At 41.5% G+C, this 14,471-nt stretch overlaps 1 long non-coding RNA gene across 2 annotated transcripts in view; it reads left to right on the plus strand.

The window, feature by feature from the left end:
- The window catches only part of LOC309339417, a 64,866-nt gene that overhangs the window by 1,262 nt on the left and 49,133 nt on the right, over window positions 1-14,471 (plus strand). Inside the window, exon 3 of one of the 2 annotated variants that reach the window (XR_014155323.1) lies at window positions 4,388-4,686. The exons of the other annotated variant lie outside the window; for it this stretch is intronic. This is a non-coding gene — a long non-coding RNA (uncharacterized lncRNA). Of the gene's footprint in view, window positions 1-4,387; window positions 4,687-14,471 lie in introns of those variants that run through there. 2 annotated transcript variants of the gene reach the window in all.

A 14,471-nucleotide genomic window follows, 5' to 3' on the forward strand; every position in this document is an offset into this window, starting at 1 on the left:
TGTGTTGAATAGCAAAATATTTCAAGGAAGGGGGCCAAAATGTTTAAAATAACTTTCTGTCTGTTTCCCTCATACACACACACACAAAGTATGCTCCTTTTTTAGCCAGCCTTTATATGATTTGCCTTTGACTAGATCTTCCCAATTTCCATTTCCATTTCTCCATCAAACATTCATGATGAAAAATTGCTTCCTACTGAGTATCCATTAGTTACTGACGCTGAGGCTAATAAGCAAACTGTGAGTGCACTAGATAGCAAATTGAAATGAGTCACAAAATACACTTAGCATGCCTTTCCTGTTGGTGGTGGTGCGTCATTGGTAGAATGCTTGTTCCTTAACAACACGCATATAAAGATCAGCAACATGGCCTTTTTTAAAAAAGCACACACACAACGCACAATGGTCAACAGAACCTCCATTAACAAGGCTAACTGATTTGTTTATTCTCAAATGAATAATCTCAGTACAGGATGAACCATACCAGACATTACTTTTTTACCTAATATGTTTTCAAGGTCTGCCTACAAATATACAGTAGTTGTGTGAATGCAATGGGTATCATAAAGTTATGGTCACCTGGGAGTAAGAATTCATTGTAGTTCTCTGCTGAATACAGTCCAGACCTACAGTGCTAGCTTTGTTTTTTATGCAATAGCCTTTAGGTTGTAATCCTGGGCACACTACTGAGAAGCAAGACTGAATGCAAAGTGGATCAATCAAAATGGAGAATGAGGTGAAAAACCAACATAATATTTAAGGCTAGGGATGGGGAAGAAATTTGACTTGGTTCACATTTTAAGGGGAAGCTATGCACCTAATTCATAATTTTCAAAACAATGCATGGACTGAAACACAATTATTGGTTGAACTTGAGAGTTCTATGAAGTTTGCAATGCAATTCAGCAAAGAAATAAGTACAAAAATGCAGAATAAAACACACACAAAATCTGAAAGTAACTTACGACAATGTGTTGTACTGTGGAGAAATTGGCTTGCCCAAAATAAAAATAAAAATGGGTATATTGGGCAGAATTGCATGCAAAAGTGTACATTAGGAAAAAATCCATGCAAAAAGGCTGGTAAAGTTTCATGATACTTAATTTTTTTTTTTTTAAAAAAATGCAAACTCATGTGGAAATGTGAAGAACTGAAAAGGAGAGGTAGAAAAATTGTCCTATTTGCCAATCCCTACTTTGGGTAAATGTGTTGCAGACTTGGCTGTAATTTATTATTTCGAAACTTAGTGATGGTTGGAGTCATTTAACTCTAATCAACCCCATCCTAAACACATTTGTCCAGATGTTTGTGGTATTCCCACTGTCACTGAACAGATGATTGTCAAGAAGGAAAAGGGGATTCTGCCGGGAACCTCTGACCCCTCTGGACAACACGCTTCAGGCCAGCGGTGTCAGGTAGAGGGGAAGGAGGGGGCTTCAGCTCCCCCGATATTTTTGGGCAGGGGGCAGCACCCCCCATATTGAGGGGGCCGCCCACTCCCTGCTGTGCACCCTCTGCATGCCCCACCCCCAACCTCCACCTGGCAGCCCAGGAGCCAGGCAGTGGCTGGGATGAGCGCAGTAGATATTTGCTTTGCTTGTTCCAGCCACAGCCCAGCAGCCTGGCAGCCTGGCGAGGGCTGGGTCGAGCCTCCGTGCGTCCCACCCCTGCCCAGCACACGCTGGGTGGCATCATATGATGCATCACGTGACACGTCACATGATCACGCCCCCTCAAGGGGAAAGCTGGCGCCCCTGCTTAGGCTACCTCATATTACACCCTGCACATTTCTGCAAAGCAACTTCTTACGTCTATAGTCATGGCAATTCACTTCAGGGAAGCCTTTTGCCCCATGCAAATTACTATTCACTTGACTGTGGTGCTCAGATGCAGTCCCAAGAATGTTATGTATGACTATGCCCCCTTTTAACTTGAATTCAAGTCCTATAGATTTTCTCTGGATGCAAGCATACCCATCTTCCCATTCATTCCCAATATCAACATAACACCCCGTATATGGCTGTAATATGGACTGCATTGGCTTCTTCTTCAGGCTTCAATGTGTTTAGACTGCAGTCTTAGTAAACTTCTTTTTCTCTTATCTATGTATCATTAAGAAGCAATGACACCTTTATTGCTTTTTGCAACTCAGAAGCATTATGATTTATCATAGCTCAGTGTTGGGCTCTGTGATGTTTGCTCTTTAGTTTCTTACACCATGCTAATTGCAGGGGGAACTGGAGCAAAGCACATTTGCCTTCTTTTATCATGGCAGTGGCTAGGTAGAGCCTCTTAATATTCAACAAGGAACAGATGGGTGAAGCAAAATATACTGATTAGTATCTCATGGAAAAGAAAATCCGTGTGCATGCAAACAATGCCTCTGTGTGCCATCTGTATGATCTAAATTTGTGGGAAGTCATGGGTGCTTAGAAAATGAAGCATTTTTCCATGAATAGAACCTGGATTGAGATTTGAATATGCATCAAGAAGAAAATGTATAATTTCCAACATCTATTGTAATCAACCAAAAAAGCATGCTGCCATGTCTTTGAATGTACTTTTTACCCCTGTGACCTGAACTGCTTACCCTGTAAAAGAATTGGTTTTCTTTTTCCAACTGGAATTGTAGATTGTAGGAGATGTAGAAAACTCTCCACTCCCACCCCATAGCACCTTAAGAGTATTTATTTTATTTAAAAGCAACTATAAGCATTTTAATGAGGGTGAACGAGGACAGTGCAAAATATGGTCTGACGCTCAACATCAAAAAATATGGTCTGAAGCTCAACTTCAAAAAAAATCACCTCCTGGCAAATAGAAGGGGAAGAAATGGAGGCAGTGAGAGATTTTACTTTCTTGGGCTCCATGACCACTGCAGATGGTGAAAGCAGTCACGAAATTAAAAGATGCCTGCTTCTTGGGAGGAAAGCAATGACAAACCTAGACAGCATGTTAAAAAGCAGAGACATCACCTTGCCAACAAAGGTCCGTATAGTTAAAGCTATGGTTTTCCCAGTAGTGATGTATAGAAGTGAGAGCTGGACCATAAAGAAGGCTGATCGCCGAAGAATTGATGCTTTTGAATTATGGTGTTGGAGGAGACTCTTGAGAGTCCCATGGACTGCAAGAAGAACAAACCTCTCCATTCTTAAGGAAATCAGCCCTGAGTGCTCACTGGAAGGACAAATCATGAAGCTGAGGTTCCAATACTTTGGCCACCTCATGAGAAGAGAGGACTCCCTGGAAAAGACCCTGATGTTGGGAAAGATGGAGGGCACAAGCAGAAGGGGACGACAGAGGAGGAGATGGTTGGACAGTATTCTCGAAGCTACCAGCATGAGTTTGACCAAACTGCGGGAGGCAGTGGAAGACAGGAGGGCCTGGCGTGCTCTGGTCCATGGTGTCACGAAGAGTTGGACACGACTAAACAACTAAACAACAACAACAACAACATAAGCATTTCAATATCTCTAAGCTGTAGTAGTGGCACAGTGGTGGAACTCTGAGAATCTCTTTGCTCAGAATCATCCTACTAACCTTCCTACATCAGTGGTAGCAGCTTAGAGCCATGTGGACTTAGTTGCATGCCTGTGGGAATGGTATATTTAATGCTTCTGTCCCACAGGATCTAACAAGTGCCCCTTACCACCACTATATTTTAATCGGTGGACCACTTAAATGAAGCGTTAATTGATTGATAGGCGGGTATAAATTTCAATCCATGAGTTAAGGGAACACTTTAAGGCTACTTTAGTTTTCATGTGTCATTGGGTACATTTGGCCATCACAATATACCATAAACCATGGCTTACTGTGAAGGAGCAAAACAAAACAAATTCCTTCCAGTAGCACCTTAAAGACCAACTAAGTCAGTTCTTGGTATGAGCTTTCGTGTGCATGCACACTTCTTCAGATACCTGTGAAGGAGCAGAGTGTGGCACATGGTGCCCAATAGCCAGCATGGTGTAGTGGTTTAGAGCAGTGGACTCGTAATCTGGTGAACCGGGTTCGCTTCCCCGCTCCTCCACATGCAGCTGCTGGGTGACCTTGGGCCAGTCACACTTCTTTGAAGTCTCTCAGCCCCACTCACCTCACAGAGTGTTTGTTGTGGGGGAGGAAGGGAAAGGAGATTGCTAGCTGCTTTGATACTCCTTAAGGGGAGTGAAAGGCAGGATATCAAGTCCAAACTACTCTTCTTCTTCTTCTTCTTCTTCTTCTTCTTCTTCTTCTTCTTCTTCTTCTTCTCCTTCTCCTTCTCCTTCTCCTTCTCCTTCTCCTTCTCCTTCTCCTTCTCCTTCTCCTTCTCCTTCTCCTTCTCCTTCTCCTTCTCCTTCTCCTTCTCCTTCTCCTTCTCCTCCTTCTCCTTCTCCTTCTCTTCTTCTAGCTCCCATTGGCTCCCACAACCCTTGGCTTACCATGATGTCCAAAGCAGCACTTGCGGTTTGTTTCACTCAACCCACAATCAAGAAGCAAAGAACAAACCTTGGATTCAGATCATGGTTTGTTTGAAGAGAACCAAATCCATTAGCACTTTTTTCAGCTGCCAAGATAAGTGAAGTGTTGTGGTATGTTGCTTCCACTCATGCTAGTGAAGAAGCACTGTTGAGTAATCAGGCTGCATGCACTCGAACACTGCTGATACACAGTAAACCAAGGATTTTATGATCTGAAAACAGAGATGATGTATGTACTTTTGTAACCCACAAATTATTATTATTTAAATAACAGCTTGTTTTTTTTTTTATAAAATTTTTATTGGTTTTACAGAATACAGAAATACAAAGAAAAACAAATAAAGACAGAAAAAGAAAAAAGTAGATGTTTCAAATTTCCATATTCCCTTTATCTGGACTTCCCCACGTCTTCCAGACTCTGCATTATTTATAGTACAAACTTCAGCAATTTATTATCTTGTTTCATGACTTATTGTATCTTTCAATTTATCATGTTTCCAAATTCAAAATATTGTATCCCAATTCTTGTATATCCTATTTAAAACACAATAAAGCTTATTTCATTGTTCCACCTTTAGCTTTTTGTACCTTAGTTTTCATTTCATCTAATTACAATTGCTGGGGCTGGTGTTTCCTAAAAAATGCATTTTCTTAACATTCATACAACTTACAATGTTTTTGCAAATAGTCCTTGAATTTTTTCCAGTCCTCTTTTATTACTTCTTCTCCCAAATCTCGGATTCTGCCAGTCATTTCAGCCAGTTCCATATGGTCCATCAACTGCGTCTGCCATTCCTCCAGTGTGGGTAAATCTTGTGTCTTCCAATACTTTGCAATGAGAATTCTTGCTGCTGTAGTAGCATACATAAAAAAAGTTCTGTCCTTCTTTAACACACTCTGGTCTACAATGCCCAGAAGGAAGGCCTCCGGTTTCTTAGGTAAGGTATATCTGAATACCTTTTTTAACTCATTATGAATCATCTCCCAGAAGGCCTTCACTTTCGGGCACGTCCACCAGAGGTGAAAGAATGTCCCTTCCGCCTCCTTACACTTCCAACATTTGTTGTCAGACAAGTGATATATCTTAGCAAGCTTGACTGGGGTCATGTACCACCGGTATATCATTTTCATAATATTTTCCTTCAGGGCACTACATGCCGTGAATTTCATTCCGGTGTTCCATAACCTTTCCCAGTCTTCAAACATAATGTTGTGCCCAATATCCTGTGCCCATTTTATCATGGCGGATTTGACTGTCTCATCCTGAGTATTCCATTTGAGCAGCAAGTTATACATTCTCGAAAGTAGTTTATTTTTTGGCTCTAACAATTCTGTCTCTAGTTTCGATTTTTCCACCTGGAATCCCACCTTCTTGTCCACTTTAAAAACCTCCTGAATTTGTGCATAGTGCAACCAATCTCGCACCTTGTTTTTTAATTTTTCCAAGCTCTGCAACCTCCAATTGTCTCCATTTTTTTCAATTATTTCCCAATATTTAGGCCAATAGGCCTCCATGTTAAGCCTCTTACGTGCTTTGGCCTCCACCGGTGAAAGCCACCTCGGGGTCTTACTCTCCAATAAGTCTTTATATTTTGTCCAGACCATCAAAATTGCTCTTCTGACAATATGGTTTTTAAACAGTTTGTGCACTTTAACCTTGTCATACCACAAATATGCATGCCACCCAAAAGCATTATCAAACCCTTCCAGATCTAGGACATCAGTGTTCTCCAGTAAAATCCAATCTTTCAACCAGCAGAAGGCTGCAGATTCATAATATAACCTCAAGTCTGGCAGGGCAAATCCCCCTCTTTCTTTCACATCAGTTAGTATTTTAAACTTTATTCGGGGCTTTTTGCCCTGCCAAACAAACTTAGAAATATCCTTCTGCCACTTTCCAAAACATTCCACCTTGTCCACGATCTGAAGGGCCTGAAACAAAAATAACATTTTTGGCAATACATTCATCTTTATAGCTGCTATTCGACCCAACAAGGAAAGTTTCAATCTTGACCATATTTCCAAATCTCTTTTAATCTCTGACCAACATTTCTCATAGTTATCTTTAAACAAATTCAAATTTTTGGAGGTCAGATACACCCCTAGGTATTTTACTTTTTTAACCACATTTAATTCTGTTTCTTTCAGAAATTCATCTGTTTCTGTAATTGTCAATTTTTTTGCTAAAACCTTAGTTTTTTGCTTATTCAGCTTAAATCCCGCCACCCGACCAAAGTCAGAAATTAGTTCTAACACTCTTTTAGTACTAGAGACTGGCTCCTGTAATGTTAATACCAAGTCATCTGCAAATGCTTTCAATTTATATTGTTTCACTCCGACCTCAATTCCTTGTACAGACCTGTCCTTTCTAATCATATTCAATAACACCTCCAGGACTGAAATAAACAATAGGGGGGATAGGGGGCACCCCTGCCGTGTTCCTTTTTCAATTTTAAACTCCTCTGTCACCACATTGTTTACTATCAATTTAGCTTTTTGTTCTGAATATATTGCTTCTATACCATTTTCAAACCCCCGTCCCACTCCCATCCCTTCCAAATTTTTCTTCATAAACATCCAAGAAATATTGTCAAAGGCTTTCTCCGCATCGATAAAAATTAACACCGCTCTAGTATTAAGATTGGTTTGTAAAAGCTCCAAAATGTCAATGATGTTTCTTGTATTGTCAAACAAATGCCTACCGGGGAGAAAGCCTGCCTGATCTTTATGGATCACTTCGTTAAGAACCTTTTTAAATCTACTTGCCAAAATGTCTGCAAAAATTTTGTAATCCACATTTAGGAGTGAGATGGGACGGTAGTTCTTAAGTTGGGTCTTTTCAGTTTCTAGTTTAGGTATCAATGTGATGAAAGCTTCTTTCCACGTTTCCGGTGCCTTCTTCCCCTCCATGATCTGATTACAGACCTCCATCAAGGGTTGCAACAAATAGTCCTTCAAAACCTTATAATATTTGGAGGTAAGTCCATCAGGGCCTGGAGATTTGCCTAATTGAAGGTTCTGAATGGCACTTTCAATTTCCTGCTGTGTAATTTTACCATTCAGGATTGTTCTCATTTCCTGAGGTATTTTTTGTAATCCATTGGTTTTAACGAATTGATCCACTTCAGATTCTTTCTGCGGCCCTTGTGTGTAAAGTTCTTTGAAGTATCTCTGGAAACACTTCCTAATTTCCTCGGGTTTCTGAACAATTCTCCCTTCAATCTCTAGATTTGTAACAGTATTTAGTTTTTGTCTCTTCTTTAACTGCCATGCTAGCAGTTTCCCACACTTATTTGCTGATTCAAAAGATCTTTGTTTCATTTGTTTAATTTTCCATTCCACCTCTTGGTTTATCAATTTCGAATATTGTGCTTGGAAAAATTTCATTTCTCTCAGCACTTCCTTCGACTTGGGCCTAGATCTTAATTTTTTCTCTCCTTCTCTTATTTTCTCCAATATCTTCTCTTTCTTTTCATTCCAGAGTCTTTTCTTGATCGTATTTTGTTGTATTAGAAACCCTCTCATTACTGCTTTACTTGCGTCCCAGATTGTTCTTTTTTCCACCGTAGTATTTAAATTTATCTCAAAGTAGTCCTTTAAAGCTTTTTGGGCCTTCTTTACAATCTCCTGATCTCTAAATAAAGTGTCATTCATTTTCCATCTGAAGGATCCGGTCGTGTTTAGTCTCAATTCCACTTTCAGAGCATTATGGTCGGAGCAGGTTCTTGGGCAGATTTCCACTTTTCTAGTTTTAGGTGCCAGTCCTTTAGTTGTCCATATTTGGTCGATTCTTGTCCATGACAGATGAGCTTCGGAAAAGAAAGTTCCTTCTTTTCCTAGGGGGTTCTTAACCCTCCATATGTCAATCAAGTCCATATTGTCAGTCATTTCAAAAAAAGTTTTAGGTAGTCTGCCATTTTTCGATATGTTTGCACTTTGCGACTTATCCATGTTTACAGACACGACTCCATTCATATCTCCCAGCATAATAATGTTGTTGTAATCTAAATAGTTCAGTAAAGTCTCATGCAGCTTCTTAAAAAATTCCGATTTTCCATCATTTGGTGCATAAATTCCTAATATTAAAAATTTTTCTCCTTGTGTTTGAACTTCAATCGCCAAAATTCTGCCTTGTTCATCTTTAAATAAAAATTTCGGTGACAGGCTCTCCTTTGCATATATCACTACTCCTCTTTTCTTAACTCTGTCCGAGGAAATAAATTCCTGGCCTAACCTTTTATTAATTAACACTTTCCTATGGAGCCTTGTCACATGGGTTTCTTGCAGACAAATGATATCCAATTGTTCTTTTTTCAAAATGTGAAATACTTTTCTTCTTTTTTCTGGAGAATTTCCGCCATTTATGTTCCAACTAAGAAGTTGCAGAGACATCCTGAGTCAATTTATAGATCCTACAATGGGGTGTCTTGCTTTTCCTCTGGTCCCGGTGGTGGTAATATTGGTCCAGCTCCAGGCAATGCAGATTCTGGTGGTGGCGGTGGCCAAGAAGTTATTACTCCTTTCTGGAGGTCTTCCCCGTGATCGTGTAGGAACTTCTGCTGGTCCTCTGGTGTTTTAATCCTTACTTTCCTTCCTTTGTAGGTAAATGATAGTCCTTGCGGAAACTCCCACCTATATGGAATTGCGTTGTTTCTCAACAACTTTGTCAATTCTAAATATGAGGCTCTAAGATCCAATAACAATTTAGGTATATCTCTGTAAATTTCAGCCCTTTTGCCTTGTATCTCCAAAGATTTTTTAAAATGCAGGCCTAGTATCTTGTCTCTCTCTTCTCTTGATCTTAAAACAACCAAACAGTCTCTGGCCTTGTCCTTCTTTACCGATCTACCCAGTCTGAATGCCGTAACAATTTTGAAGTCTTTCTCTTCTTCTATTCCCCAGAATTTGGAAAATAAAAGTGTCAAAAATCCCTCCAAGTTGCCTTCCTCCGATTCTGGGATGGCTCTCAGCCTGAGGTTATTTTCTTTATTTTTCAATTCCACCATTGACAGGTAGGCTTGTTGTTCCCCTACCTGCTTTTGCAGAGGCCTAACTTCCCCCTTGATCTCATCAACCTTCTTGTTTGCTTGTTCGGCTTTTTGATAAGCTTCCTCAGCTAATTTATGATTTTCAGCTGTTGCTCCCTGTAGATTCTCAATGTGCTGGTCCCAGGGGGGATGAGGTACTATTACCGTAGGCCAAGATCAACAGGGAGCCGGGCGGGGTAGCAGGAACGATGGTAGGGCAGAAGCAGGAAGCCAGGCGAGGAACCGGAACACTGGTAGGGTAGAAGCAGGAGTCCAGGCGGGGAACAGGAACACTGGTAAGGCAGAAGCAGGAGTCCAGGCGGGGAACAGGAACACTGGTAAGGCAGAAGCAGGAAGCCGGGCGAAGAACAGGCACACTGGGAGTGCCGAACAAGGACTGGGTAAAGCAGATACTTCACAACGACGTTGCTCCCGCAACCTGGGACCGGGCTGCCTGACCTTTATCTTCTTCTAAGGCCGGGGGCGGTCCTGGCCCCCAGAAGCCCCGCCTCTCTTGGCCTTAAGGCGAGCACTCCTCCTGGGAGACACCAGTTCCCTTCGCCTCTCTGCCCTAAGCCTCTGCAGATCAGGAGAGGCCGAAGGGTTACTGGGCCCCGGGGGAGGCTCACCTGTAGCCACTGAGTCTTCCAGCACCTCTGGGGCCTGAATGATTTCACCTGGTGCCTGCTCTTGAGTTTCCTCAGCAACTAGGCCTTGCCCCAGTTCAGCCGGCCCTGGAGGCGGGGACTCCTGCGCCGGCTGGGATTCCTCCAGATCACTCTCAGACTCGGAATCCCAGGCCATCACACTCAATTGCCTGGGTATGCTGGGAAACTTTTTCAGATAGCTTGCTAATGGAGGATGTTGCTTGATCAATTTTTATTGATTGATTGTCCACTTTTTGGTTTAAAATTGCTAGTTGCTCCAAAATTTGTTTCAGGACTGTATCAGATCCTCCTGCTGCCATTTCCTCTAGAACAGGTTGTTCAGCTTCTCCCTCCTGTGCTGTCAGCACATTTGGAGCAGAAGATCTGTGGTGATGAGTTAAGGTTGTTTGAACAAGTTGCACAGACTTCTTTTCTTTCTCTTTCTCTTTCTCTTTAGCTTTAGCTGCTCTTGTTTTCCCTGTGCCACTCATTCCCCACCTGCCTCTATTCAAGGTCAAATTATCCTTTATTCCATGAGAAGGCAAGTCCAGAGTACAGATAACTAACCACAAAAAGTCCAAACAAAATGCGTTTCCCAGGCCTCTATATCTCCACAATCCTCTAGGGGGAGTCTCTCCAAGTTAGAAGGAAGGGAAGAAGTTTTTCCGCCATTAAAGTTCCTATATTCCCTCTTTAAATCCTTATAGTTCCAGGGCAAAAGGAGAGTTCGCAAAGCCCTCTATTTCCAAAGCAGAAGCCACAAGGTAGCAAGAGTGGTATCCGCTACTATGTTTTAAATGTTAAAGTCTCAATACATGTAGCAATTTAAACTCTTGTAACAATAGTCCGCAGTTTGACAGCTCACTCGCACTGACAGCTCGCCGGCTTATTTGCTAAGAGGAAAGTTCCAATAACAAATCTCACAAATTTGGAAAGAGTCTCTCTTTTATCCTTTAAATAAGAAAACTTTAACTTCTGTAAATGCACAATAGCTCCACTTTATCAATCTCTTTAAATGCCTCAGCGCTCTTCCGAGTCTTTGCTTTGATCTATTTAGCAGTGTCGGGAGACGGACTTCCTGTTACTCGCCTCCCGTTTTCAGTCCAAATTCAAAATTTTAAGTCCAAAATGTAGTACCCCTTACTCACGGGTATATTACTTGCCAATTTCGATGTTTCCAAGAAGAAAGGACAGCGCTCATCAGCAGCAGCCGCGCGGCTTTGCTTCCCGCAGAAAGAGCGATGAACTCACAGCGCCGCTCCCCCTTTCACGCTCCGGAGCCCCTTACGGGGTCCCTTTTACGTTTCCGGGGGGGCTTCTGGCGCCCGCCGAGTCCCACGGCCACGGGCTCACTCTGCCCGTGGTTTTTCTGGATGGGTCGTCGCTATGCCGCAGCGGACGACCCTTTTCTGCGGAGCCCCTCTTCAAAGCCCGAAGAGGACCGCCATTGCTGTTTCGCGCCGCCTCCGGAAGTCCTAAATAACAGCTTGTCATGCCATCCAAACCTGACAAACAGTGGTTAATATTAACTCTGGTTCATTTGAAGCAAGCCAACTTCAAACTTTGGCTTATGAAGTTGGCATGCTTCAATGAACTATAGTTAAGATGAACCACAATTAAGGGTTCAGATTTAATGCTTACCTGTGATTAATCAAAATCAGAATGAGAAGCTTCCACACTCTTCCTTGTGGCCAACCCAGAAGGAAGAGAGGGGAGAACAAGGCTCACCTTGGCTCATTTTCTTCATGCTAAACTATCATTTAACAAGGTGTTGAAATGCAGGTATAGTAACTAACCTAAGAACAATGGCTGAGCTTCAAATGGGAATATTAGCCTCATTCTCCATTATTGAAACTTAACATTTCATGCACTATAGCAAAATGGCTTTCATTGGGGTTATTATTTTTTTAAAGGTTTAAGGCAAGTAACAATACTCCTGAACTCCTTATGGTAATAATGGGCAGCCAGTTTTATGTATTTTTAATAGTATATACATGCCCTGTATATGTTTAAGTACTGGTACTTGTTGTTGTTGTTGTTGTTACATAGAGTCATATTATTATTATATATGGTCATACATGGATATAAAAATGCTAAGAAATGTGAAAACGAAAGAAAAATGCTCCGCAAACAGTTTTTGCTCTTATGAACATTAATGTACATTGTTCTAAATGAAGAATCTGGTTTGTTCTAATTTTAGTTAATATTTAGTTAACATCTGAAGCATTTTTAACATTTGTTCACCTCTCCCAGAGGGCCACATGATATGCTTACAGCTCTTTGCCAGGAAATTTCATGAGAGACTAGGTTTTCAGCGGAGCCCATTTCTAGCCCACATTTATATACTTCTGTTTCCAACTCATGTGTCCGGCCAGGTCATTGGACAGGAGGATGATGTTGGCTGGAGGTTTCTGGGAGGCATCCTGCTACTGTTTTCATAATAACCCACAACCCTTGCAGCACTGCCAGTGGAGTTCCCAGCTGTAAGCAGCTGCAGAATTGGAACAATGTAGGCAACTATGCTGAAAACTAATATATATTTAGCAATTGCACTCGTGATGTTGAAGCTGTGGCCCTTTGGATATTGCCAATACACAGCTCTCATTATTCCTTGTCATTGGCTGGGGTGTAATGGGAGTTGAAGTCCAACAATATCTAGAGGGCCACAGAGTCCCCATCCATGGATTACACTGAATTGAGTGACAAAACACTTTGGTTTAGCTGTTCGTGAGCTGCTGAAATGCCTTTAGCAGTTCTGAAGGGCAGCAACCAAGAAATCTCTCTGCAGCAGTCTGAATTTGACAAAGGTAAGCATAAGATGGTGCTCTTGATTGACTTTTTAGAAATTGGATTGGGACATTGGAGTGAAAGCTGTCTCTCAACAGGGGCCATTTGGGGTTATAGCCAGCACCTTTATTTGAACCTTGGTGATATAACAGGTATATTTTTGATGTAGATGAATTATGCATCTGGTGATCTGCCACTATACTATTCACAAGTGGATATTCACAAGATTACAAAGACACAATGAACAGTACCCACAAAATATGCTGATCTCTAGTGACAATGGAAGACCACTTTTCTCTGTCTCTCACAAGTTTTGCAAACCACCATTTGTTTCAAAGTGCCCAGTCACTAAACAAGGGAAGGTTTGGGACCAACGGGTAACAACAACAACCACAACACCCTGAGTAAGCTCTAGAGTCTAAGGCATCAGGATAGGGGTCAGATGGAAGAACTGGGTGTTGCCAGTATACAGTACAGGGAAATGGCAAGTCTCCATGCTATCTAGTCCAGTGGCCTCATTGAATGAATAGGGGATAGAATGAAGACCTTGATGACCTCAGGAGAGAGAGGGATTAATGAGCAACTGACTCATCAATATTTTGGGGGGTGTCGCTTGCAGCTAGAAATAGGAGAACAGTTACCTGGACACCTGCCAGATCTTGTAATAATGTCATCAGTGCTTGTGGCACCTTCATATGTTGAAGATGTGTCTCTTCGCTAAGACACATGTTTTCAGGACCTACCAATTTCCAGTGACTGTAAACTGTTTTTTGTCCTGGGACCTGTTGGTGAAGGGCAGGTAATAAATTGAAACAACAACAACAACAACACAGTGTGATAATACAGTGTGTAGACCCAATAATATGTGTGTTGACCCAATCTTGGGATTGGTAATAGTGAAACTATTCACATCAATGGACTGTAGCAGGGATACAGAACAATATTAGTAGAGACTGAAGCAGTGGGAAAGTTTGCACAAGAATTTCCAGTGCTCTGGGGAATATTTTAACAAGTCGCATGAATTGACTAGACTAGAGGGAAAATCAAGGTTGGAAGAGAACACAGCATTTTAGGATAATGAACTTGTGCTACCAAGACCTCTTGTCCTTACATATGGTTTGGGAAAATGTGATGTCTTGAAGATGACTCACGGAATATGGATTTTGAACAATCTTTAAGTAGTTTCTCACAGACGTAAAATACATTTTCATGAGGAAAAGGGACACAGAGGCAGATGTAATCATAATGATTAGGAGCTGCTTCTTCTTCTTCTTCTTCTTCTTCTTCTTCTTCTTCACACCACCAAGTTCTACTGGAGCTCATTAAACTGTGATGAGCAGACCAACAAGGATGTTGCTGCAGCAGAAGAATAATGCTCAGCTTGTTAAAGGGGGGAAAACATGACAGTTAATAAACCCACATTAAACAGCAGGTTTTGTTCCAATGGCTCTCAACATTCAGTCAAGTATATTTTTTAAAAAAATCAATTGCTGATTCCTGTTGGAAAATATATATACAAATGCTGCTTTGAAGAGGGGATTATGCAGGATTCA

This window comes from Podarcis erhardii (genome assembly GCF_964252035.2).
Source record: "Podarcis erhardii genome assembly, chromosome: 3".
Taxonomy (NCBI): Eukaryota; Metazoa; Chordata; class Lepidosauria; order Squamata; family Lacertidae; genus Podarcis; species Podarcis erhardii.